The 27839-nt window shown below is 40.1% G+C and overlaps 1 long non-coding RNA gene across 5 annotated transcripts in view; it reads right to left on the bottom strand.

Annotated features, from left to right (window-relative positions):
- LOC111090870 overlaps positions 1 to 27839 on the bottom strand; it is a 111685-nt gene that overhangs the window by 19890 nt on the left and 63956 nt on the right. For 2 of the 5 annotated variants that reach the window (XR_005373081.1, XR_005373083.1), the window contains exon 2: positions 14884 to 15097. This is a non-coding gene — a long non-coding RNA (uncharacterized LOC111090870). Of the gene's footprint in view, positions 1 to 14883; positions 19397 to 20940; positions 21101 to 27839 lie in introns of those variants that run through there. The other 3 variants (XR_005373079.1, XR_005373080.1, XR_005373082.1) reach the window with 2 other exon arrangements.

Here is a 27839-nt window from a genome sequence, read left to right as displayed (position 1 = left end):
CTGTCTTTACCTTACATGACTTTACCCTCCTCTCTGATCTGTCATTCTTCTTGTACTGTCCCTTATGTCTTCCAGCAAAGACCCCTCAGCTTCCGAGGGCTCTCCATAGACAACTGCCAGCTGGGTCAATGCATTCCCCCAGTAATCTCGACCTCGTTTGCCCCCAGCTTAGTTTTTCCACCCTGCTGTGTGTGAATTCTGTACCTCGGCAAACACCAGTGCCATCTTCCTCATAACCTGGTCAGATGCCGGAGAATGAACTGAGACTCCAAGCTTTTCTTACTCCCCCCAATCCTGGGAGCTGCTGAGTCTGCTGTCTCCACTGCTGAATATATCTGGACTCTACTCCCTTTCCACAATCATTGCCTTGTTTGGTCCATTGTCTCTTCACTCTTACACAGCTGCCACAGTGTCCTGTGCTCCTGTTCTTGCCTCCACATCTCTCCTTTCAAAACCATCCTTACCACCACGGTCAGCCATATCCAGCTACGTGTGGTCATCAGGTCAAAGGACCTTTCATTCCAGATTCCAAAAGATGTCATGTTGTTTAAAGTAAATATAGTCACAATATAGAATCTGAGATAGTTGTTTTCAGTGTCTGTGCATGTACGCGTGTGCGCGTGTGCCTACACACACATATTCCCCATCTCAACTACTCAGGATTAAAGTGTCAGTTTGCAAGTTTCTAAAAGCTTTTTTTTTCATAGGGGGTACTCCACAGTAGAAATTGAGGAAATCAGACAGGCAGTTACATGGAAATTAAATTAAAATTAAATTACATTAAATTAAAATGTAAGCTCCTTTAAGACAGCTGCTCACGGTCCCTTGTTACGCCTCACAACACTTAGCAAAGTACCTTGTTTAATGTGATTGGGTTCAGACCCAGGAAAGAGAGAACTCGCAATAATCAAAAGCAGATGGGGGCAGCTAAACCTCTACAGGTTAAAATATGTCAGCCTTTGAGGAGAAAATGGGAGTGGATTTCAGAAGCAAAATATTTGTGTGTGATGAGTTGGAGTTTGGGAAGTTTTTATTTTTTGTGTGTTTTTTGTTTTCTTTCTTTCTGTCTTTCTTTTCTTTTTTCGTTTTCTATTTTTTTTTTTTTTGAATGGAAAAAAAGACGCCCAAAGGAGCCAGGGAGACGCTAATGGATGAAATGCTTTGCACATATGGGATGGAAAATTGTGCTCAGTTAAGTCAAAAAGCAGCTTCTGAAGAACGTATTGTGGCTGCGGCTTCACAGGTGCCTGACCCGCTGGCCCTGCTACATCACTGCACCATGTGTTTGGCGCTGGTCCTCCACTCTAGCCGCCATGCAGGAAGATCATATTCAGTGAGGCAGAAACTTCTAGAACTGCTTGGAACTGCTGCTTATGCCAAAGAAGATCCCCTCCTTCTCACCCTTTTATCCACACACAGGAGCATTAAAGAACTAAACAGCTCTCATCTCAACTTCCTCCCAACCTCACTCTTGGCTCATCCTCCTCTGAGGAGCAGCTGTTTTTCAGCTGATGTTTAAGCACACACACTCTAACTTAAATTACTCAATTTCTTCATAAAGGAAAGAGCTCCTTTTCTCTGGTTTGTTTTAATTTCTCCTAAATATCATTCCTATAGGAGTACCTCACTTTACACATTTTTAACTCTCCTCAGGAACATATGGTTTATGCACTGCAGTATAAATCCAATATTTGCAAATTGAATCAGGGTTGAAATTCACCAAGAAAGGATGCCACTTAAAGAGACCATGTGGGGAACCCTTTAAAAAAATTGTTTTTAATGTTTTTTTCTTTTCTTTCTTTTTCCCCCCTGAAGCAAAGAATCCTTTGATAATGCAAATGATTGATTCTCTTCATTCTTTTTCCAGAAAACTACACTCTATTTTTACAAGCTTAGCAGACTTGATTTATGTGCATTGGGACTTCTCAAAATGGGACACCCACTTGTTCCCAGGCAAGTAGTTACTATTAGGCCAGGGGCTAGTTCTGTAGGATTCTCATTTTCCCAGCTTGTTCTTCCTCTTCAGAAAACGGTGACCGTTTAGAAATGTGATAAAGATATTGGGGTTGATATATCTAAACGACTGCCATCCCCTCCAAGTCACCGTGTTGAGACAACCTAGAATGTTCTGGCACTGTATGTTAGAGTTGTTTCTAGTTGCAGTTTGGAAGTGACACTGGACCCACAGTCTATGAGCCCACCATCACTGCATGCCAGTTCCAGGGACAGCTGTGGTTCTGCTGAGGGCTCAGGGCTTGATCATCAGAAAAGCTCATTTTCAAGACCAAAGCCTCTATCAGTGGGCCCCTAACTCCTCAGTGCTGCCCTCTGGCACTCACCAGGGCAGTTGTTTTCTTGTCTCTATCTTTCTTCTTCAGAAGCGTTAGACACTACATTTATAGTGCCTATTGTACACAGGCACCATGCTCACCAACTTACATACACCAATTCATCTGCACAGTAACTCGATGTAAGAGGTGCACAGTCAGAAGGAAGTTCAGGCACAGGGAGGTGTAGGTCACACAGTGGCAGAACTGGGATTCCATGGCTGACCGAGCGGGTCACAGGACCACGTCTAACCCCACCCTGACCATGAGCAGTGTCAGCATGTCCGTGTCCTTCCACAGCAATAACTCATGTTTACTTTGTACTCAGCAGATAAAGGGCTTTGCTGTCTTGTTTTATTTAATGCTTATAATATTCCTTACCGTCCTTGCAATTATCAGTGTTTATAAGTGAGAAAGCTGGGTTATATCCAAGGGCAACAGAGCTATCAAGTTGGGGGAGAGGGCATTTACCCATTAACTTTACCCACTGTGGTGTGTATCGTTAAGCCGAACAAAAGGCAAGGATCAGGCCTCCATTAAAGGAATTTCAGAGGAGCAGGATGGGTAAGAGGGTTTTGAGGACAGCATTTAGAAGCACCTGAAATTTTATCATGCAAATCTGACTCTTCTTGTTGGATTCACCTCCTCCTCCAACACACACATGCACACATATGCACATACAGACATGTTCAGAACCATGGACACGTATGTCATGTACAGGCACACTGATGTGCACACACACACAGGCATGGACACATTCCATGTCTATGCACGTCCCCCCCCAAAAAAGCGGCTTCATAAAATAAAACTCTCCATTATAAAATGCAGAACTCTTACAGCAAGTTAGAATAAGCTGAACAAAACTCCACACCCACCCAAAACTCCAGCCCATTAGAATCCCCTCCCTCTGTGAGGCAGTGCTTGGCTGGCTTGAGTGCAAGGTGGGTGGAATTTCAGAGCTTGTACCTGTTGCTGGAGGGGGAAGTAACTTGTTCAAGTACAGAGGAAGGAAATGCTACCTGGAGGGCATGGCTCCTGCTCCCTGTTGTCGAGTACCTCAGGAACATCACAGAGGGACCAAGAATCAAGTCAACCTCCATCCCTCAGGGATGCTCCTCCACACGTTTCTGTGTTCTCTATGCCAGCAAAGGGGGTCTCCCTCCATCCAAACATCTAGAACCTGAGCCCCAATGTGGTCTTCACTTTGAACTTCTCACTTATCCACACAGCCCTCAGGTCACTCCCTCTATCCACATGTTGGCACCCTACTGTCCTGGGTCAGAGCCTTGCCTTACCCGTCAGCAGTCTCCCCATGCTAGCCACTTCCATTCTCCAAACTGTCTGCTCTTAGACTCCTTTTAAAGGAAGTTTCTCACTTAGAAACTTACCAAGGCTTCCTATTCTGTATGAGGACATGTCCTAATTCCTTGGTCTAGGGTTTTTTCTCATCTATCCCAAACTTAACTCCCCTGCTCACTCTGTTGCCCTTTTCTGCCACCACATACCCTGATCTCTTATCCCCTGGAGGACTTAACTTTAAACATGCCAAGAACTTTTATTTGTTGCTTTATTGCTTCGTTTGTACTTGCTGTTCCTTTGGTCTCCAGTTTTTCTCCAACTATTGAGGTCTCTTGTCTAAGGTTTGACTTCCATGGGCCTCTTCCATGAGACCTTCTCCAGTACTCCACCCCTAACATTATCACCTGAGAGCCCTTTAAGACAAGTAAGACACAATAATAACATTTATTTTTTCTTAAGATTTTATTTATTTATTCATGAGAGACAGAGAGAGAGAGAGGGAGAGAGAAAGAGGGAGGCAGAGACACAGGCAGAGGGAGAAGCAGGCTCCATGCAGGGAGCCCGATGTGGGACTCGATCCCGGGTCTCCAGGATCAGGCCCTGGGCCGAAGGTGGTGCTAAACTGCTGAGCTACCCGGGCTGCCTACGTTTATATTTTGCTGAGTGTGTGCCAAGGGCCTCTTTTAAACACTTTACACCTATTAACTCTTTTAATCTTCTCAACAATCCTGTCTTCATTTTATAAATGAGTGAAGGCACAGGCAGGTAATGGGCCTTGCTCAAAGATCATGGTAAGCGGTAGAGCCAAGAACTCAAGCCAGAAGACTGGTTCTATCTCATCCGTTTTTTTTTTTTTTAAGTGCTTATCCCAGCATCAGCCAGCATGACAACTGGGGGGCAGGAAATGTTCTGTATGGAGTCTCGTACCTTGTAGCCCCTTATGCAAGGTGCTTTGGGGCATGCTTATGGCTGCAGGAAGATGTTCTGATGCTTAATACAAGTTTATGAAATAATTGAAAGAACATTTCTTGATGAGTCAAATCATGCCAGTTCCTGCTGCCTCGAGATGAGAGAGAAAAACCAAAGAGGGAAATTCTGTTCTCAAGGATAGCTTATGTTTGACATTTACTTAAAGGACGCTGATAGAAGAAATTATTATGACTTTTAGAGTCTCTATCAAAACAATCCAAGAGTCAGGTTGAGTTACATGGGGCCTCTTCAAACCTCCTTTCTTAATTTCGGTGTAAACTCCCTTCTCAAAGCCCTGTGGGACCCAAGTGAATTGTCCATTTTCCTGCACACACCATGTTTACCTTGGCATTTCCAGGTGGCTCAGGTCATAGCACAACCTCCAAGGTTCACCTGGGTCTTCCTGGAAGGTTATAATCTGGACTGTGCTTTATGTGTGTGCATTGTGTGGGGCTGAGGTGATGGTAGGCCCAGAGGGGACTTCATCAGTCTTCATTTCACTGCATAGAAATAATTAAGCCAGAATATTAATACTGTGGTAATTGCGTCCTCCTTTCGTGTTTACAGAGAGAGAGAAACAGCTGGGGTGGCTGACATCTGAAACAGGAGCGGCTGATGGTTACTCGTGCAGCAGATGGGCTTGGGTCATGAATAAGCAGCAAATGTGAAAAAGAGATTCACAGGGCTGAGCCAGGCTTGCTTTGTGCAAAACTAGTTAACCCTTGCTGCTTGCCACCAGTCCAAGGCTTGGATTGCTAGGCTGTTGCTTTTTGCAGTCAGAGACCTGGTAGTACTGAAAGAAGCAAAACTGGACTGGGAAAGTGCAAGAGAAGAGGTGAACAAATGTGAGGTCAAACCACAACACACACCCTGCTATGAATGAATGGAAATGAAGCCCCTGCGTTCAAGCTCCTGGCAGGTGTGTAAATCAACATCTCGGAGACAGGGTGGCCCCACAAGGAATAGGGAGTTCATCAAATGGGATCCTGGACATAAAGTGATTTAAGAGGTGTCAGAATGTTCCCATTTCCCACCAATCGCTCCCTAACTTCTCATCAGTGCTTGCAATTTTATATTTAGGAAAGCATTCCTTCATATCACATAACTGAATGAGGCTCATTGAAATGCAATGACCCTGAGAGGGGTGACATTTTGAAACTTATCAGCATTTAACAGCACCATATGCAAATTAACTTGTGTCAGAGCCTTTCTGGACTTCCTCATTCCCAGCTCTCAGAGAGCAGCACCCTATGGAGTTGGACAAATGATGGGGGGAGAGGTTGAATTCAGGAGGGACCCTGAGCATTAAGAATGTCTTCAGCATCTGGTTTTCCCCAGCTCGGCCCCTTACTAGCCATGTGCTCTTGGGCCAAGAGTTCACCCTGGGATATGTAACCTTGCCAAGATGCAGGATCCTCATTTGAAAAAAAATCAGAGAAATAACAGGTACTCTGAATAGGTCATGGGACTTGTGCAAATAAGGCAGAGATTGTGAAGGCATCTTGAAAACTGTGATATTCATAAGGATAAGGTAGTGGTGATGATGGTTGGAGTCATAGTGTGGGTAGCAGGAGTTCTTACAATGAGAGGCATGGTGCTTTTCAACAACTACACATAATCTTTGGTCAGTGGGGTGGCAGTCTTCACTATAGGAGGCATAAAATGGCTAAAGAGAAACAATTCCTGAGTTGCAGCTATGGAGGGGATTCCTGTCACCATTACACAGAAAAGGGCATCAAGTTCATATTTCTGTTTAATATCAGGGATGGATGCTCTGACCTAATCTTCATCCAAGTTAAATCCAGAGTTCAGCTCCTTCCATGGCCACCAAGGGCAGGGAATCTTAGAGACAATTTAGAACCACACAGAAAGAAGATGAGCTAGGGAAGAAATAGGAGAGAATGCCAATCCAATTAGAGTAGGTCATCAATATTTCCAGACGGGACTGAGAGAAAGCAAAAATTATTAGCAACTCCTGATAAGTACTAACCTTAAAATTAACTTTGAACAACTTTGTCAGCAAGAACTCTGAGGAAAAGCTCTGATTCAATAAAATGAGATCGTGAGGGAAGATCTACCAGCTAAGGGAAGCACCATGTGCTTTCCATGTGGAGGGAAATCAGCAGAACTTGATGGAACACAGTACAACACTAGATCATTCCCGGCCTAGGAGTTCCTCACAGCCCCTAAATGAAGAAGAACTGTGAGTTCACAGCAGAGCCACTTCTTTTTGATCAGTGATGAATTTATTACATATTAATTTGCATTGATTTGTACATTAAAATAATCCATTTCCATTTCAACAAATCTTTCATCTTCATAAGGTCTCAAGTAAAGGAACACTTGCAGGTATTTTTATAGGTAGACACAAGACCTGATGGGTTGGACTGAGCATCATAATCAGGATGGGATTGTCTAGCGTGTGCAATTGCTAGCCAGCAGCTCAAGTATTGGATATTGCTTCACCTGGGCTAGCCGTTTGGTTTGCTTCACAAGACACAAACTTACACCCTGAGTTTTCTGCCAATTCCAGCTCTGAAGCTTTCACCATTTTTACCTCTAATCATCACTTGATGGCACTTTCCTTGTAACTCCACTTTTGTTGGCTCCCCATCTGGCATGACATGAATATGGCCACTTCACCACTTCAATCTCTTAACTACCCTAAGAAGGTAGTAATTGCTCTTGGGTTGGCTGTTATTCTGGATATCTTTCTAAATTCTCAAGTGAGTGAAACCTCAGAATTGCCTCCTGATTGCTACATTATTACAAAGTTGGTGTTCAAGTATTCCCTAATTTATTTTTCTATCTTCCCCTACTCCTTTCCTTAGGACTTTTTCTTGTCATTTTCCTTATCATAGAGCATGTTTTAGTGGATCCTCTTGCACGTGCCAGTTTAGGGCTCCAGACTTTTCCAAAAGGCCCCACAACCAAGTCTTAGAGTCATCAGATGGTTTTCATGCATTCTTATAATCAGTTATCTTCAATTCTCACCCAGGATACTCCTTCTCCTGCTTTAGCCCTTCCAGTGTCCCCTCTTTCATTCTCTCTGATTCTTCACAGGAGCCACACTCACCATTGAGATGCTGACATCCTTGGGGGTGCTGAAGCTTAGCTCTGTGGTGGGTTTCCCATATGTCAAAGCTGCTCAGAGTCCCTTCCGGGAATTAGAAAACTGTTCCTCATCTTACTTTTGAGTTCCCCTTAGAGCAGAATCCAAGTCAAATTTTTGGTTCCTCAAATTATTTAGAGTATTTAGCAATCATACATCCTTCTCCAGAAGTGAGCAAAACATGATGCCAAGTACCTACCACATGAACCTCATCCGAGGCCATCAGCTATGGCAGTCCTTCATGCACAAATCAAAATGCATCATCCATGTGGTCCCACCAGCTGGTTATACCTGGAGGCCAAGGATGGGCATCAGGGACAAAGGTAGCCATCCAGACAGTAGTCAGCCGATTGGCAGACTGGGGGAAAAGCTCTGGTATGGGCCCTCTGTACAAGACAGTGACTAACTACATCATTCCTTGGGGAGTTTAAACTCAAGCTGCACAGTTAACTTGATGACTGTACAGACAAGGAGACAACACAGGAGCACAATGGCAGAGCCCTGGAGTAAAGAAAACCATGGGCCTTCAGCTCAGGGAAAACCAGGCAGCAAGGTCTGTGTTTTGTCTTATTATAATATTTCAGTCTGGTAAAGAATGGCCCCTTCCCTTTGCATCCTTATAAGAAGCAGCTCCTAACTAAAGTAAATGGGGTACATCTGCTCTCATCTGAAAGATTCCAAAGACCTGACTCTTCTTCCATTGTCAAGGAAGGAAAGCCAGTGTCCCCTCTCCCACCTTCCTGCTTGAAGCACAGGGACTTAATATGTCCTCAACTAGGCTGCTCCTGGTTTCCTTAATCCCTTTGGTACCAGAAATTAGACCTCACAAAGGAAAATAAAAGCCTCAAACACACCTAGTGCAAAGCTGGTCCCCGTCCGGGTACTGTCCCTAACTTCTCTATGCCAGCAAACTCTCCACCAAAGCCAGGGAACCAGGAACTTTGGGTTTAGGTAATGACAGCAGAATTGGGCCCAAGCTGAGTCAGCCACAGCCCTTGGCATATCCCCAAGTGAAAGGAACAACTGGTTGAGGGTTACTTAAGATAGGAACTCTTTAAATAGTTTCCCGCTGGGGATGCTCTGACAAGCCAGCCAAAGTGCCTCCTTTCCCTTGCCCCTCCTCATCCCAACAAATGACAAAGTACGGGCTGTTGCCTCCAGGTGAGCAAGGTTCTAGGGAAACAAGGAAAGCAAACAAACACTCAATGTGGTTGAAGGTTTCCCAGGCTCCATTTCAAAGGCAGTCCCTTATGGCTTTGTTTGCTCCTGTTTTTCCCAGCATAGGTGTTTGATATCACACAGACCTATTCTGAGATTTCCAAGAGAGGAGTATTCAGTTTACTGCGGGCAGCCAAGAGTTTCCTAGTTTGAAAAGGGGAATAAGTTACCTGTCCACTGGGTATATTTAAAAGCCCCCAATTGTGCTGGTATCAAGGCACTGATAGGACATGAGAAAGTTCGAACCAGGTATCTACAAAAAGCACCTATTGCAATGACCTTTTCTGAGACAACTTAGCATTCTCTGTCCTTGGTTGATAGGCAGCCTCCTCAACCGGACATCACTCCCCTTTCCCAGCTTCAGGTGTGGCAGGAGATGGGCAGACCATGAGGCGATTACCAAGAAAGGTAAATTTGGAAAAGGCTAAACACATTGTAGAGAAAATACAAAGTGCGAGGTTGCTACAATATTCCATGTATCACTCGGGCTTGGCAAAAATTTGGAACTCTCAGAATACTTCCCCACTTTGCCTCTGACACAGACATGCTTAAAACCTCAGAGAAACTTTTATTTTTGCTTAACTCTAGCCTAGGCAGGTACCAAAACATGCAAGCATCCGTTGTTATGAAGAAAACAAGAAAAATCCATCTTTAACTGGGAAGAATAACATTTAAGGAAGTTTTGAACACATACAAAGGTCCCTAGGGCCTTGTATGGGTCACACAGGGACAGAGATGAGAGGGATGGAGGCCCCAGAGAGGGATGGAGGCAGGACCTGCACTCAGGGTCCTGTGCTGCCTAAAGCAGCCTGGGGCAGCCGTCAGGGATGAGAGCAAGGTTTTTTTTTTTAATAATAAATTTATTTTTTATTGGTGTTTAATTTGCCAACATATAGAATAACACCCAGTGCTCATCCCGTCAAGTGCCCCCCTCAGTGCCCGTCACCCAGTCACCCCCACCCCCTGCCCTCTTCCCCTTCCACCACCCCTAGTTCGTTTCCCAGAGTTAGGAGTCTTCATGTTCTGTCTCCCTTTCTGATATTTCCTACCCATTTCTTCTCCCTTCCCCTCTATTCCCTTTCACTATTATTTATATTCCCCAAATGAATGAGACCATATAATGTTTGTCCTTCTCCGATTGACTTATTTCACTCAGCATAATACCCTCCAGTTCCATCCATGTCAAAAGCAAGGTCTTAAGCCACCTCCTGGCCTCCCTCCTCAGTAGTGGGCTGCGTCCTCACCATTTCCTTTTGTCCAGAGGCCAGCACTGCTCACCCCAGTAAGCCTGCTCTCAGAAATCCTTGGAAAGGTAGAAACAGTGGATAGAGTATAGGATATCATTTGACCACCCCTTGGGTATTTGTATTTAAAAGAGGAAATGGTTTTATCTCCAACTGAAAACAGTGCCTCAATTTGAGGTCTTAATAAGGGACTTCTAGGAAAAACAAACACAACGTGGGCAATGGTACCTGCCTAAAGATTAGCTTTATATAGGTACTTTGTTCCTGGAATATGAGGTAGCATTGTTAGCAAATTCTTAAAAAAAAAAAACAAAAAAAAAAAAAAAACAATGAGCCAGAGGACAATGAAGTCCTTCCTTTGTCCACCAGCTACCACTCCATCAAAGCCCAACGCCAGGCCACATGCAGAAAAGGGCCGTAGGCAGTATGCCTGGCTCGGATAGCAGTATACCATCAGTTTAATACAGCGCCTTCTTAACTTTAGGCCACCATGAAGCGAGACTGGCAATGGCAGCCAGGGTATGCAAGGTCTTCACATCCACTGGCCTGGTGTTTGAATGATAGACAATACCTCTGCATCAGGCGTGGGAATCCCTTACCGACTCTTGCTATCAGTAAATGATTCATAAGGCCTACAAAGAATATATTTCTAACCATGTAGCACACCATTAGAACCACTTGGATGGATGCCTGTGCCCTGGGCATGTCCAGGTAATGCTCTTCTGAAGTAAAACACAGCCCAGGCAGAGGGAGGAGACCATCTGGGAAGTGGGCCCAACCACAGAGTTGGCACCATGCCCCTCTACTTGTGTGACCTGCAATGTGGGTCTGCAGTCAGCCAGGGATGCCAGTGCAAGTCAGCAAAGCTAATGACCATAGTGGTTACTGTGTGTGGACACCCTTTTAGGGCTTTTATCTTGATGGTATCACATAATCCTCATCTTACAGATGATGAAACAGGCTTAGAAAGGCCAAAGTATTTGCTTAGCTATACACCTATACATACTGATGGAATGAATGTCCAATAGGATGCCAGGTGTTGAGAGAGTTAAAACACATAAGAGAGAGACTTAAATGCATAAGAACAGCACCTGATCTCAAAGTTACAAACCTTTAATTTGTCCCCCTAGATGTTGTCTAAGCCTAAGAGACCAGAGGAAGAAGATTCCCCTCAACCTCTACTGGAGTTAAGGTGACCGGGGAATCCACAGAAACAAATCATGTCCAACTAAATTTGGTAGTCCTATTTCAAACTATGACTCTGAAAAAACCTTTTCAATTTGAGGTGAACTTTAAATAAAATACATAAAAGTACAACTATCTGTATGTTTAATAAATTCCATTTATTAAAAGTAAAAATGTATGCAATAAAAACTCACATGTTTATGTACATTCAATGTATAATTTGATTAAAGAAATAAAAAATCCTGACACTTTTAGGTTGTTATGTTAGTAGGAGACAATATAAAATGACTAACTACAGTTTTGCCTTTCATTTATCTTACGGATCTTTCTTGAATAAAAAAAATCAGACAAATTAAAAAAAAAACTTTTATCAGTAATAAAAATTATCCATAACTACAACACCTACATTTAACAAATAACATTCTTTATAATGTTCAAACACTGAAAATTTTCAAAAATTGTTGGAAAATACCTTTGTGGGTTTTTTTTAAGTTAAAATGGTTATATTTGAATTTACTTATTCAGTTGGGCCAATTTTTATTGTTTTACACAAAGCTGCTCTGAACCATCTTGTACTGGTGTGTTTATACCTCTGCCTGTATCCTCAGGATGTATTCTAGAGCAGAATCACTGGGTCAGAAAGTCTGAACTCTTTAAGGCTCTTTAAGGCTCTTGACACTTATGATCTAATTGCTTTCCAGAAAGGTTTAAACAGTTTGCTTTCCCATTAGCAGTTTGCAGGAGTGCCTGTTTCCTGTGGAGACCATTTGCAACTTATTTCTTGCCCTGAGAATGATCAAACTATCTCCTTTTGTTAGGATTCTGTTAGTAAATAAGTATTTTCCTTATTGAATTGGAAAAAAAAGGTTAACATGAAGAATATTAAGCATCAGATATTTTGTAACTACCCCCGCTCCCCGTTGATGCTTATCTTTACGTTTTCCTGAGATGTGTTATGTATAGTCCAGGTAACCTACTGATCATTTCCTGAGTAATATCCTTCTACTTTTTCTTCTTTTTTCTTTTTCGTATTGCTTTTAATTTTAAAAACTTTGTAGCCAAGATCGGCTACATATTAAATGTTAAATTTTTAATAAATAAAAATTCATTTCATTTCCTTGCAAGTCATCAATTTCATAAACTACATTTATTGAACAATTCCACTGATTCATCGATTTTTACACTGGAAATATACCACTTGCATTATTGTTGTACTCAAATCTACCTTACTATCTTTCAGCAGTTCTCATCTGCTTTTGGGACTTTAGAACCATTTGGTCAAGTTCCAAGAACAAATGAAGAAATATAATTGTTTCTGGAATTCACGCAAGTATCAAATCTATAAATTATTGGTCTACCTACCTCTTTGCCTACCTACCCAGTTTTGCAGCTAATTTTAATTAGAATGCCTTTACTATTTCATCACTAAGTATGATGTTTAAAATAGATGTTCCTGATTATGATAAGGAAGTAGCCATCCATTTCTACTTAAATCTTTTATTTAAAAACATCACATATGGTGTTGGAATCTGTCCAGTGCATTTCAACATCTATTGAGATGATCATATGGTTTTCTCATTACTCTCCTATATGGACTCTTATTCTAGTTAAATGAACTTGCTTGCTCATTTTTTAAGTTTTACACTTTTAGGGGTAAGTCCCTTACCCACCTTTTAAAAAACTTGATGTTATTCTATATTAGTCAAGATCTCTAGATGCAAGCAATGGAAAACCAACTGCAACCGGCAGAAACAGAAAGGGAAATATATCTGATCACTTAACTGAAAAGTCTGAGAGCGGTGTTGAGGCAGAAACCCAAGGGGTGTCATGAAAGCAGCTTTGCCTCTCCTCATCTCTGAAACTTTAGACTTCTATCATCCCACCTGCAAGTACAGGGGGAACAGAGCATTTCTTTGCCAACAGCTCCAACAGAGTCCTAAGCAATTTTCTCTTTGATCCCAAAGTGCTCACATGTTCAAGCCTGTACCAATCATGGTGGCCAAGCAAACCTGATTGACTGAGGCTCAGGAAACCTGTCTACACTGAGGCAGGGAGTGGGGTAAACCAAGAGTAGGAGAGGGTTTCCACAGGGAATATTAAGGTGCTATCACCAAAAGAACAAGGATGGAATCCAGATGGATATACACATTAACTGTCTGCTATCTATCCTTCATAGCTTGAAACCTTCCAGGACTGAAGATAAGAAGTAACTGTCTGGCTATCTTCTGACCATGCTGTTTCTCCATTCTCCCCAATTTACTGGGCATTCACTCCTTTTAGTGTGGTGGCAACTCTCCACCAGTCATCATGAAACTAAGCGTTCTAACACCCCAGAGCTCAGTCTGATTTCAGCCTGAGTTGATCCTCTGGCTCAAGGCTTGTTCGGCATTCCTCTTAAGAAGGTGTCCACTGTGAGTAGGTCCTGGGGTGCTGCTGCCTACCACACAGGCCATGGAGTGGGACATGGTCTCCTTGGCTTCTCCACTTAGTACTGCTCCCATAGACAAGTGCTGATGTCTTCTTCAGGACAAGGATTCAAGGGCCGATCCCAATATAGGCACAAGGGGCATAAAACCAGAAGGACATTACACTGGTTCCCATGAAATCCTTCCCATCGTGGTTCCTGATTCACGGTATTGATGTCCTTATTGAGGCTGTAGGTTGCAGCTTTCCTATTCTTTTCCAAGCTAACCACTCCCCAGACCTTTTTCCTTCTTCCACCACTCTGCCTCCCTCCACCATTCTTTACAAAAGCCCCACTTTTTTTGGTAAGTCTCAAAAGGGAAAGAGAACTGACACTAAATGGAGTGCTTCAGAGCCCAGACTGTACTTTATAGCAATTAATAAGAGGTTCTCTCTGGGGACCTCCACTTCACGGGGCTCCCACCCCTATTTCATCATTTAGGACATTTCAGAGGATAACAAAGGGAAGCCTGCTCAAGGCTGAATGCAAACCACTTCCAATCACATTTATTTTATTTATTTATTTTTTAATCAAATCACATTTAAAACATAAAGTCAGTTAGAGGTAAATACTTTATCCACCTTATAGAAATGTTGCAAAAATTATAATTTAAGATTGAGAAGCCAAACAGACTTTTCAGGTAAATCAATCACTGAATCACTGAATCAATCAATAAATCAATCTGGCAGACAGAGTTGAAACTGCCCTTTGAAAGAAATAGGAGTGTAACTGTCAGGGATGATGACACCCATACTAGTGAAACACATAGCAATAGGGAGAATGCTACTTTGTGTGCTTTAGGGTAGGGCTGAGGTCAGCTGCTCAGAAGCAGTTTGATGCCTGGAGGCTACGGGTGGGGAAAGAGATAGAAAGGGGCTGGTGGAGTAACCCAAATAAGTTTGCCAAGGTTCTAAGCAGGGTTTGGCAGCTTAGGCTAAGACTGCCTCAGTTCAGTGCTAAGAATTACAATTCCTTCCTTGTGAATCTATTTGTCTTGCACTGAAACCAGGAGAGGGATTTGGTGGTTGTCAACTGCTTGGAAACCAGTAAATATTCTTTACTTACTTGGTTTCTCTTTTCCCTTTCATCTTTTGTCTCTGCTTTCCTTTTCCTGAAGGCTTGTTATTCCTCAACCAATCGCCACTTCTAACAAAATGAGTTGAGGGTTGTAGGCAAAGTGCAGTCACCATGCTGGCCCCACAAAAATTCACTATTGGCATTTCCTACTGTAAAAGTGCACAGTGGAAGAAAATGAGCATCCCTTGACACCATGCTCCATCTGTAGAAAAGAAGAACAATCTGAGTTGATTCTGTGCCTTTTTGAATCTGCTTGCCCTACTCTATCTTGAAATAGAAGATGTATATAGTCCTCTCCTGTGGAGGGATGTTGTTGTTTTGCATAAGTAAAAAATCTTTGGACATTTGGTCTAAGATGCTGTGTAGTTTAAGAGGTAGTTACATAATTTTTTTTTAAGATTTTTAAAAATTTATTCATGAGAGACAGAGAGAGAGAGAGAGAGAGAGAGAGAGGCAGAGACACACGCAGAGGGAGAAGCAGGTTCCATGCAGGGAACCTGATGTGGGACTCGATCTCCAGACTCCAAGATCATACCCTGGTCCGAAGGCAGGCGCTAAACCGCTGAGCCACCCAGGCATCCCCCATAATGTTTTATATTATTATGTAGTTGTCCACAATCTTATCATTATTCCTCCTTTTCATCACACTTCAAACCAACAGACATGATAATTGTTATAATGCTCTCTTCTGTGAGAAATGCTAAGGGAATATGGCCTATTGATAACATTAGCTCAAGCAATCTTAAGCCTGCAAGGATGGGCTTTGTCCAAGGTGGCACTACTGTCCATACTCACTGAAAAGTTGAGAATTCGGTATGTGTGAATTCCAGAATCCTACCTGACACCCCCCCCCCCCAAGACTCCCTCTGCTCTCACTTTCTATATGAGAATGTGCACATAGCAACCATGCCAGAGGCTTCTGCAATACCTTAAATGTATTTGGTTATTAGATGCCCTTCGATCCTTTGAGGTGTTAGATGCCACTGGCACAAGAAATTTGATCTGATTTGGAAATGGGCCATGAATTCCCTGTTCTTCCCTCTGAAAACTCCTCAACACGGATGTTATGACAGAGGATATTAAAAGTGCACCCTGCCTTGAAAGACGGCATTTGTTTAAAAGTATGTAGAAGCTGTTCATTTTGAATTTATAACTTTTAAGTAAAAATAAATTAATAAGTGGTGGAGAGGGACTATCATACTATTCTCATTGAGCCACTGTCCATTGCATCATTCCAAGTAGTGAACACGCAGGGATCCTTAATCTGTAGGCCACAGGGCCCTAGGAAGGCATAAAATAATCTCAGAGGAAGGTAGATTTAGTTTGGAAAAAAGCCCATTCGGTAATGTAACATCATTTTATATTGGGCAAATGATGCTCTACAGTACAAACTCAAGAAAGTCAAGTTGGTCAAAATTGTCTAGCCAATTGGAGAATCACAGAAGGTAAAGGGATTCTCAGGCTGCAAACTGACAGAGTCCCAGTAGTAGTCTTATGTATGTGACAGAGACAAAGAGAGAAGAGGAGATAGAAAGTGAGAGACAGAGAGAGAGAAGAGTCTATATGGTTTTAAAAGCTGCTAGAAACCTCTATTTCCTTTCTAGAGTTGTTAACTTTTCCGGAACTGCTGACAAGAAAGACCATGTGTTATGATATTTCTCTGGGAAAGGACATATATCTATTGTGTGTGCGTTTGTATGCACCCCACACAGGCATAAGTGGCTTATTTTACCATGACAGTGGTGCAGGGTAAATTACTGCTCTAAGATAATTTATAGACAGTGGTTTGAACCTGAAGGTTTCTTTTCCTTGTTTGGGTGATGGACTCTTAGATATCAAATTTCCTCCGTCTGCACTATTGTCCCATGAAACTACTTGATTCTAGTGAATGCAGAGCTTGGCAGTCCTTGATGAAGCATATTTATGAGTTAAGTCCAAATGAATCCAAAACATATGGATTAAATTTCCCTTGAAATATCTAAATTAAAGGTGGAAAGCACTTCGAAGAATGCATTGGGGATCTACTATTCCTTAGGCCAATTTTAAAGGTTGAGCTATTTTTTCCCAATCAAGGGCGTTTGCCCATGTGGCCCAGTACTCGAAGGTCTCCATGTTAGCTCTTCTGTGGCTACTGTTATCCCAGGGCAGATGGACCTTGCTATTCTAAGAATGACTCCACCAAGATTGAGAGAGCCATGAATCAGCTGAATAGGGAATGCTTTATTGAGTGATACAGCTTAACATCTCTTCCGGGCTCCTGCCTCATCCAAACCCTTAAACACGATTAATGCCAAATGTACAGGAATAAAAAGAGAGTGAGGAAGGCATCCAAAAAGCATTTCAAGGTAGAACCAAGGTGGTTCTCCTTCCTAGAAGCCAAAGTTATACTGAATGTAGCTCAGTAATTTTTTTAAAAGAAAAACAAAACAAGAAAAGCTATTCAGTCATCATGGTTTCTTCATTTACAGATAAGTCAATATCTCTTAATTTTTGGAACAATTATATGACAGCTGCATATTTATCCCATGATGATACATTTGCTTTGCATTTAACATCTCAAATTGAAATAGTAATAACTTCAATTAAAGGTATTTCAGTTAGCTCCTGAAGTTTTTATCTCCTTCTCCCCTTTCTCCTCCTTTGTACATACTAAGGATCATTCAAGGATCTCAAACCATTATAAATCTGAATAAAGTTACTTTTAAAATCGCCAAACCTTTTCTACATATGTTTGCCTAGGCTTGAGAGAAAATGCTTCTTGTATATTTTCTTGTCATCACAGGAACCATATTTGTTTGTTTGTTTTTAGAAGCATGAGATAATTTTCTTTCTGGGCTTTGGCCTCAACAGACTATTCCAATGAGGTTTAGGCCTATCTACAAATGTGCTGGAATTCGAAAATTGATATCTGGTAACTTGCTCTATCTATGACCAAAGACAGTATGTTTTCACTGCAAAGAGTCTAACTTTCCTCAGACTAATGCCCTCTTTGAGGTCAGTAAATCACCAGAAATCAATGTTCTCAAAATCTGACCATATGTACATTTTTTTTAAAGATTTTATTTACTTATTCATGAGAGACACAGAGAGAGGCAGAGACACAAGCAGAGGGAGAAGCAGGCTCCACGCAGGGAGCCTGACGTGGGACTCGATCCCGAGTCTCCAGGATCACACCCTGGGCCGAAGGCGGCACTAAACTGCTGAGCTACCCGGGCTGCCCTGACCATGTGCACATTTATTGGAATCCAAGGTTGTAAGAGTTTCATTGGACTCAAGCACAACCAAGTATTTAGGGCATCAAAAGTGCTGGTTCTGGTTAGTGCTTGGCTCATACAGTCGCAACTGGCTCAAGGCAACTGGGTATAATTTTAATATACTAAAAGGAAAATACATTTTTCCCTCTCACCTAAAGGAAAGAGGAGAAAATGTCTGCACTTAGTGACAATTTTTTTTTTTTTACATCTAATCTTAACACTCAAAGTCCTTATGGATCTATATATGTATTTGGAGAAGTGGATTTTTAATAAACTGACATTGCAGAGCAAAGAAATTTAATAAATTTTGATCGGAAGACACGTTTTGTGGCCAGAAATATCTAATACTGTTGTTTATATCCATCAAATGAGCAAGGTAATAGCTAGCTGTTCCCTTTCCTATGTAGTCATTACCCTTCTGTCTACATTTTTTCCTGGTCAACATTGAATATGGGGGAAATTATGAAAACAGTGGAACAGATGATGCCCTTATAATGTATTCCCAACGACCCTCAAGTAACAGTTCAGACTTTGGTCTAGAACAAAGCAATACCTCTCCTGAGTCTATGAACTTCCCCAGAGAGCCTGAGTGTTTTAATAAGAAGAGGTCATCCCAAATAGAGATGCTAAATGTATGATGACTGTTTAGGGTGTATCTGTTCTGTGCAGATATTTCCTCCATCCTGTCATCATCATCCAGGCTCTCCGGGCCAGACCTCCCTGTGCCTTGACCCCCTGGCTCTCTCCCACAGGCTTTAAATCTGGCTCAATCTTGCTCTCTGACTGGAGGGAGCAATGGGATTCTCCATTATGTATTCAAGACTCAACATCTGGCTTTTCCTCCATGTTTCTCTAATCAAGTAATTGAAAGACAACTTTTATGTTGGCAAATCGAACTTCAATAAAAAAAAAAAAAGACAACTTTTAGTGGCAAACTAGTCTCAGAGAGAGTACTGATATTTCTCTATTTCTTTTTGTCACACACTGAGCATTATCCTTTGAGAAAGAAGAGGTAAGATAAAAATCATATCTTTTAAAACAACAAAAGACTATTTTTACATACAAATGTGAGTCTGAAGAACAGTGAAACTTTTTTTTCACCTCATGCCCTTTGTTCCAAGTACATGCTGTGTGTGTACACATTTTCATTATGGACACAACTTACTTTCTTAAACTTTGTACCAATAGACCCAAATTACTTTAATTTGGTCAATAGCTGAATAATTCATTTTATTTAAAGCAGTAAATGTTGGGACGCCTGGGTGGCTCAGTGGTTAAGCATCTGCATTTGGCTCAGGGTATGATTCTTGGGTCCCAGATCCAGTTCCACATCAGGATCCCTGCAGGAAGCCTGCTTCTCCCTCTGCCTATGTCTCTGCCTCTCTCTGTATCTCTCATGAATAAATAAATAAAATCTTAAAAAAAAATAAAGCAGTAAATGTCATGAACAAAACTGGCTATATCAGATGGAGAGATATATAATAGATACAATAATAGACTGAAAGGTTTGTTTTATTTTGTTTCTTTCCTTTTCACACCTACTTCTCAAGATTGGTGCTTGATCCAAATAGTCATTTGTGATTCTAGTGTGGACTTTAATGATATTATGTGCCCAGCAGAGCAAGTACCCCTGCTTCAAATACTGACAAAAAATATAAAGTTTCTATCTTGGTCAGTTTGTCTGCCTTTGCAGAGATTCAGTGAGTTAATAGTCAATTGTCCCTGTGCTTTGTCATTAAAATTAACTATTGTTGACTGCTTTTTATTCTTCTTATAGCCTCCAGGCAACACTTAATGAACAAGTCCAACCAACGACAGTGGCCTTAAGTCTGACTCACAGTGGCCACACAGACAAGTTCTAAGTAATTTATTCTTGAGACTGACTGCAGTTTCCCAAGACAGATTTTGCTGGACTCCTCAGACATGTATTACAGAATAACCAAAAGTTTTCAGAGATGTGGATTAAAAGTCGGCCTCCACCCCTATGAGCCCTGTGATCTGCAGTAAGTTCAAGCCACTTTCCTAAGACCCTATTTTCACCCTTAACAAATGCCAATCACAGAATCTGCATCTTGAAGTGGGGATGATGATGAAACGAGACAAGATGTATAAAGGGCTTGACCAAAAGTAGGCTCCAACACATGTTGATCAAACTTCTCAGCAGTAGTGGACTAATTTCAAATCCTTTTGCTTAGCATTTTATTCTCTTCCAGTATGATGCAGAGAGCTTGAGGCAGGTACAAAGTTTCTGTTGTTGCAGAATTTGTTTGATCTGCCTACTTTCACCAGGTAGCAAAGATTGTTTACGGCAATGTTTGTAGGTCTGGCCTGCCTTAATAAGGACAGGAACTAGCATCTTTAGCTTTCTACTTCCTCAAAAGAATTAGAAAACTTGCTCAAGCGATTGGAATGGGCAAAACGGTCTCAAATGTTCAGTTACATCTTGTAAATACATAATTGTACTCTTGACAGATAAAAATCACTTGATCTAAATATGTGTAATAGAATTACTACTACCATACCTTGAAGTGTGCATAACCAGATTGGTAGCTTTTCATATTGTCTAAAATAAAGAAAGTCAATTCCCAATAAATTAAACACAGTCAGTGAACTATTCTATTGTTTCCATATAAGACCATCCCAATCCACATTGAAAGGCTTTTGTGAACTTAAACCAGTCAGAAAGCACTGAACCTGAAGCAACATTCACTTCTTCTTCCACTTGAATCAGTCCTATTTGAGTAAATGGAGAAGGGTCACAAAAATACTCATCTAATTCTATATTACATACCCAGTGATATTATTGATATCATATCTTCATTTTTCTTTGACCAGTCTTATCAAAAAATAGGGCCAGGAGTAGGAGATTTCAGGAAATCTGGTAAACAAAAAGATCTTACAGTATTTACTAAAATCTCCCAAAATGAACTCAAAGTGAGTACACAGCATCAAACATGTACAAACCTGCAGGGGGAAAAAAAGGTACAATTTTTTATCATGATCTTTGAAAAATTATTTATTTGTTTGTTTGTTTGTTTGTTTATTTATTTGTAAAAGATTTTTATTTGGCAGAAAGAGAGAGAGAACAAGTAGGCGGAGCAGTAGGCAGAGGGAGAGACAGAGGGAGGCTCCTTATGGAGCAGGGAGCCCGATGTGGGGCTCCATCCCAGGACACTGGGATCATGACCTGAGCTGAAGGCAGACGCTTAACTGACTGAGCCACCCAGGTGCCCTGACCTTTCAAAAATTATGAATGAGGAAAGAGAAAGACAGATAACCAATTTTGGAAACTGGTGTACTCTTGACTATGATCCTCAGAATCAGTCAGAAAAAGAAGTAGAGACTTCAGAATAAACTTTCATGATCAACCCTCAACTGAGGCAGATTTAGACAAGAGCAAATATGGAGGTTTGGGCAGCGGGTGAGGAAGAACAAAATCAGAAGCCCCTCTTTGACACCTCAACAAACAGAGAACTGGGCAAGACTTCTCCCCAGAGAATCGGAGTCACCCTGAGCTGTAGTCTTCAAGGGTAAACAGGCACTTAGCTGAATAGAAGGAAGACAAAAGAGAAAAGAACCAAAACTCAGAGAATGAGTCCTGAAGGAGTGAGATGTCCTAAGTAGAAAAGGCAAACAGGGGGCACCTGGGTGGCTCAGTCGTTTAAGTGGCTGCCTTTGCTCAGGTCATGATCCCCAAGCATTGCCCCACATTGCATCAGGCTCCCTGCTCAGTGGGAAGTCTGCTTTTCCCTCTGCCCTACTGCTCTGCTCAAGCATGAGCACTCTCTCAAATAAATAAATGGAATCTTACAAAAATAACATCAAAAAAGAAAAAAAAAAAAAGGAAAGGAAAGGAAATAGAGTTCAGTTAAGGAATTGTTTCTATTTCTAAACTAGAAGTTGTAGTCCACAGCTGCGGGTTTTAGTCATTTTGCCCCTGCTTTGCTGGGAGGGGAAGGGAACAGCTGCTTAAGAGCTGTGGGCAAAGCAGGGAAGGGAGCACCTAGAGCAGGTTATATAAGAACACTCTGGGGATGTGTTCTGAATAGCATGGAAGGCAGAATTTCTAAACCTGCAGGTACCCCGAACAGGATAGAGAGATGTCCTGTGCTAGGAAGAGTGAACACTAGTACACATCCCTGAACCAAACTGTCAAAGGCAGTAATCAAGCCCTCTAAGTACACTGGCTTATTAAGTTAGAAAAGTGTAGCCTTCCCTTACTCTCTCCAAGCATTTGTGGAAAAGGAGAAAAGCTCAAGAAAACACATACCATGCTAACTCCAAACTGAAGCCCTAAGGAGGAAAGCAAGTCAAGTTGACAAATGTCTAGGAGAATTCATCTGAACGTCATCGGAACAAAGATCTAATATGCTTTATGGACTTGCTCATAACATAAATGTGACAAAAAGAAATACTATGGTAACAGATTACATGGTATCATTATAATGATAACTAGGATTATGCTAGTAAATGTATAACAAGCTGGGGTGTGTATGTGTGTGTGTGGGGGGTACAACAATTTGTACCAATTGCTAATTGCCAGACCTAAGTACTCCTACCATAGCCATTTTCAACCTACCAAGTGACATCAGTGACTGTAAAGTTGGGAAGAGATGTAAACATTTGACACTCATGAATCCACTCCAGCACACTACTGATGCTAACTATGCAAAAACTCCACTACAGTAAGCATGCAGGGAAGGAAGGGGATGTATAAGACAGGTAATGCTTACATTCTGTAAGATGATATAAACCAGAAAATGGAAGAAAATTCCTTGCAATGTGTTTTTCTTTTTAGAACCTAAACAGAACAAAAAGTTCTAAAGGAAAGACATCAAGAACAACACATTAAAACAATAGAAAACAATTTCAAAGCTAAGGAAACAAATGCAGGATCAAAATAAATCAATTACAGAATAACTATATTATAGAAATATCAAGAATTCAATTGACACCATTGAAAATTAGCAACTAAGAAAAAAGGCTTTGTATCAATGAAAGAATACAGAAAAAATAAGATTAAAACAATTTTAGAAATCAACAACTATATAATATAAAGATGATTGATACATTTGAATGGTAGAAAATGGTAGCAAAAATAAACTCTATGGATTGATCTCATTTATAAATATGAAATCAAGGACCTTAAAAGCATTAGCAAATAAAATTCAGCAGCACCCTCAAAGAAAACTACCACATAATCTAATAGGTCTTTCTCAGGAATGCAAATATAGTCCATTATTAATAAAGCATATAATTCATCATAAATAAATGAAAAAGTAAAGGCATACTTATTTCAAATATGTCAAAACATAATTTAATAAAATTCAATATCCACTGCTAACTTAAAAAAAAGCACTGACATAGAACTCAGTGGCTATTTCTGTGACATTTTGCATATGTATATATGTATGTGTATATGTATACGTATAATACATGCAATGGAAAGCTCTCACCATGTTAATGAAGAAACACTAGAAGCATTCTCATTAAATATCGAGAGAGATGTCCTCTGTAACTACTATATTTATTCTTGCTCTGTTAAAACTAGACAATGCAATTAAGGAACATCTATAAAGCAGGTATAATTGTAATGCAGATGCATAAATTATCATTCTTTGCATACTATATTATTGAATACCTTGAAAACTCAAAAGAATCAATTAAAAAATTATCAGAATGATATCATTTAATAAGAAACTAGTTACAAAATTAAAATAAAAAATCAACAGCATTCTTATGTGTAAACAATATCCAATTAAAAAATAGATTGGAAGAACATGTTTCTTTACACTGTAAAAATAGGAATTATATATTTTTTAATGTAAATTATGTATATATAAAGGACTTGAAAGAAAACTTACATATAAAACTTAAACTATATCATGTCTTGGAGAGAGCTACTGAATTTTGAAAAGATTCATTTATTCATTCACTCAGAGAACATTTATTGAAGGCCTATTAGATATCAAGCACTGTTCTAGGCCTTGGGAGACAGCACTGAACAAAACAGACAAAAGTCCCTGACTATAAAGGGGATCTAGTGAAGGAGACGGACAATTTATCATGTGATATGATGAGCTTAACAGTTGGATAAAAGTGTGCTCTTTCAAACAGCAGAGCTACAGGGAGGGATGGTCAGGGAAGGCCTCATTGACAGGTGACATTTAAAGCTGTGTGGCCTGAGGAAGTGGGGGTGCAAGCCACGTGCAAAGTCCTCCAAGAGGGAGAGGATTCGGGTATTTAAAAATATCAGGTAGGCCACATAATTGGTATGGAGTAAGAGAAAAAGTAATAGGATATGGGTACAGAGAGAAAGCTAGCACTAAATGCATTGGGTCCATTGGCTGTTGTAGGGCTCTAGACTGCACTGTGAGTGAGATGGGAGCCTTTGTAGGTTTTGAGGAATAGACCTGCTCTGACTAGATATTTTGTTTATCAGTAAGTTCATTCATAAGTCTACAGATATGGGTATTACAGAAAGCCTATACCCAAAGCAGCATCAGAAATGGAAAACATCACAATCAAGGGAGAGTTTTAGATGAAGGAAAAATATATCAAATCATAGAGCAGACTATAAATCATTCATAGATCATAAACATAGCAAGTCTCTGATGTTACTCAATAACTGGAAAGATTTTTTTCTGCTTATATTTTATAGGGATCACTTATTTTAATAATGTTAATACCCAACCTATATAATTTTATTTATTTAAATTACAGTTCAAACTGCTAAGGAAAATTAAAAAATGATATTGAATTTCATCTGGAAAAATCCAATGTGCAAAGGTAGACATCATAATTTTGCAGAAAAAGAGAAAAAAGGGATTATCAATCAAACCATGCATTAACTGTACCATGAAGCTATCATTATTAATATACTTGGATATAGAGTAGATCATATAAACGTGGATTTCAAAATTGGATAATTCTAGAATTCACAGTGTTGAAAAGCTAAAATAGTCAATAAATAATGTTGAGAACAGGACAGACATTTGAAACATTAACAAAATACTTGTGGAGAAAACTTATGAGGTCTTATATCAAAATAAATTTCAGTTCCTTAAAAACACATACACATAAAAATAAATTCACAAATGATCTAGAAGACAATATGCAAGAGATGTGTGTGTATGTCTGTATGTGTGTATATTAGAGTGAAAACATCTTAATTTTTAAAAAAGACGTATTTATTTTGAGGGGGCAGAGGGAGAAGGAAAGAATCTCAAGCCTATTCCCTGCTGAACACAGAGTCTGATGCAGGGCTTGATCTCAGGACCCAGAGATCACGACCTGAGCCACCAAGAGTTGGATGCTCAACCAACTGAGCCACTCAGGCATTCCATGTGCAATGGAATCCAAATCATGAACCTATCAAGGAAATAAACTAAATATGAAAAATACTAACAACCTATAGAAACCAAGACACAAATGGCAAGTGAGTATGTGAAAATTTGTTTAAAGACCATGAAAAGATGCTCAACATCACTCATCATCAGGGAAAAACATATCAAAACCACAATGACCTATCATCTCACACCAGTAAGAATGGCTAAAATTAACAAGTCAGGAAAAAAATGTTGGCAAGGATGTAGAGAAAGGGGAACCCTCTTACACTGTTGGTGGGAATGCAAACTGGTGTAGTCACTTTGGTAAAGAGTATGGAAGTTCCTCAAAAAGTGAAAAATAGAGCTACCCTATGACCCAGCAGTTGCACTACTAGGTATTTGTTCAAAGAATAAAAACATACAGATTAGAAGGGGCACATGCACTCTGATGTTTATAGCAGCATTATCAACAATAGCCAAACTATGGAAAGAGCCCAAATGTACATCAATTGATACACACACACACACACACACACACACACACACACACGACATATATATACTGGAATATTACTCAGTCATCAAAAAGAATGAAATCTTGCCATCTGCAATAACGTGGATGGAGCTAGAGTGTATTATGCTAAGTGAAATAAGTCAGAGAAAGACAAATACCATATGATTTCACTCATAGTGGAATTTTTTTTAAAGATTTTATTCATCTATTCATGAGAGAGAGAGAGAGAGAGAGAGGCAGAGACACAGGCAGAGGGAGAAGCAGGCTCCATGCAGGGAGCCTGACATGGGACTCGATCCCAGGTCTCTAGGATCAGGCCCTGGGACGAAGGTGGCATTAAACTGCTGAGCTACCCAGGCTGCCCTCATAGTGGAATTTAAGAAACAAAACTGATGATCATAGGGGAAGGGAAGGAAAAATTAAGATAAAAACAGAGAGGGAGGCAAATCATAAGAGACTCTTTACTATAGGAAACAAACTGAGGATTGCTGGAGGGGAGGTAGGGGGGTAGGGTAGGGTGACTGAGTGATGGGCATTAAGGAGGGCACAGGATCTGATGAGCAGTGGGTGTTATATGCAACTGATGAGTCACTAAATTCTACACCTGAAACAAATAATACACTGTATGTTAACTGACTTGAATTTAAATAAAATCTAAAAAAAAATTTGTTCAAGTCTACTTTTGAATTATTAAAATAAAAAAGCCAAGATAATATTTTCCAATTAGTATGCTGACAAAAATAATTTAAAATAATTGATAATAACCAACTGGGTATGTGTGGGGAAATGAGAGTTACATATTGACTCATTGTTTTCATAGATACATTGACAATCTATAAGAATTTTTTATATATATTTTTTATTGGAGTTCGATTTGCCAACATATAGTGTAACACCCAGTGCTCATCCCATCAAGTTATAAGAATTTTCAGTGTGTTTACCACTTTATAAAAATGGTACATAAGAATAACCATATAGATTATCAAAACAATAAATATTAAAAACAAATCTGGAAATTTAATATGTAATAAATAGGCTTTCAATTTGTAAAGAAAGGAGGCTTTTACTTAATAAATAGTATTTGAAAATTGGTCATCAATCTGGAAGAAAACAAGCCTGGATCCTTACACCTCACAGTTTATCAAAAATAAATTCCAAATAGATCAAAATTTCAAATGCTAAAAGTGAAAAAGTGATTTAAAGATGTATTAATTCTTTGACCATATGATCTGACTGCTAGAAATTTACCACTGAGATGAGATACACTAACAAAAGTTTTCAAAATAGAAAAAAATTGGAAACACCCAAATGCCAGTCAATAGGAATCTAGTTAATAAGGTTTTAAAAGGTACATTCATACAACAAAATCTGATGCTAATATTACACTATATGCTAATGATATGCTAATATGCTAATACTATGTAGTTATTAAAAAAGAATGAGATGATCTGTGCTAACAGGGAAAGATCTTATAGTTTTTTCACTTGATGAAAAAAATTAAAAAGTTAAAAAATTCTTTAGTACATTTGTGTAAATGCTTAAAAAGGAGCTCTACATAAATGATAATAATATCAGTAAAAATAATAAAACCCAACGCTTATTTAATTATGACTATCTACCAGGTACTATTTTAAGTACTTTACATACTTAAATAACTCTCAAAGATAGGTGCTGTTAAGAGGCCCTCTGTGAGTTGGAAACCCAAGATAGATTGCCTTGTGGATCCAGGATTCAAAACCAGGCAGTGTGACTCCAAGTTAACTGCTAATCACTGTGCTATGGAGACACACACACACACACGATTAGTACGTATTACAGAAAAAGTAATAGTTGTAGTTACCAGGGATA

The sequence above is a fragment of the Canis lupus genome, chromosome 18, assembly GCF_011100685.1.
Source record: "Canis lupus familiaris isolate Mischka breed German Shepherd chromosome 18, alternate assembly UU_Cfam_GSD_1.0, whole genome shotgun sequence".
In the NCBI taxonomy this organism is placed as follows: Eukaryota; Metazoa; Chordata; class Mammalia; order Carnivora; family Canidae; genus Canis; species Canis lupus.
This window is presented reverse-complemented; position numbering and strand designations above follow the sequence as displayed.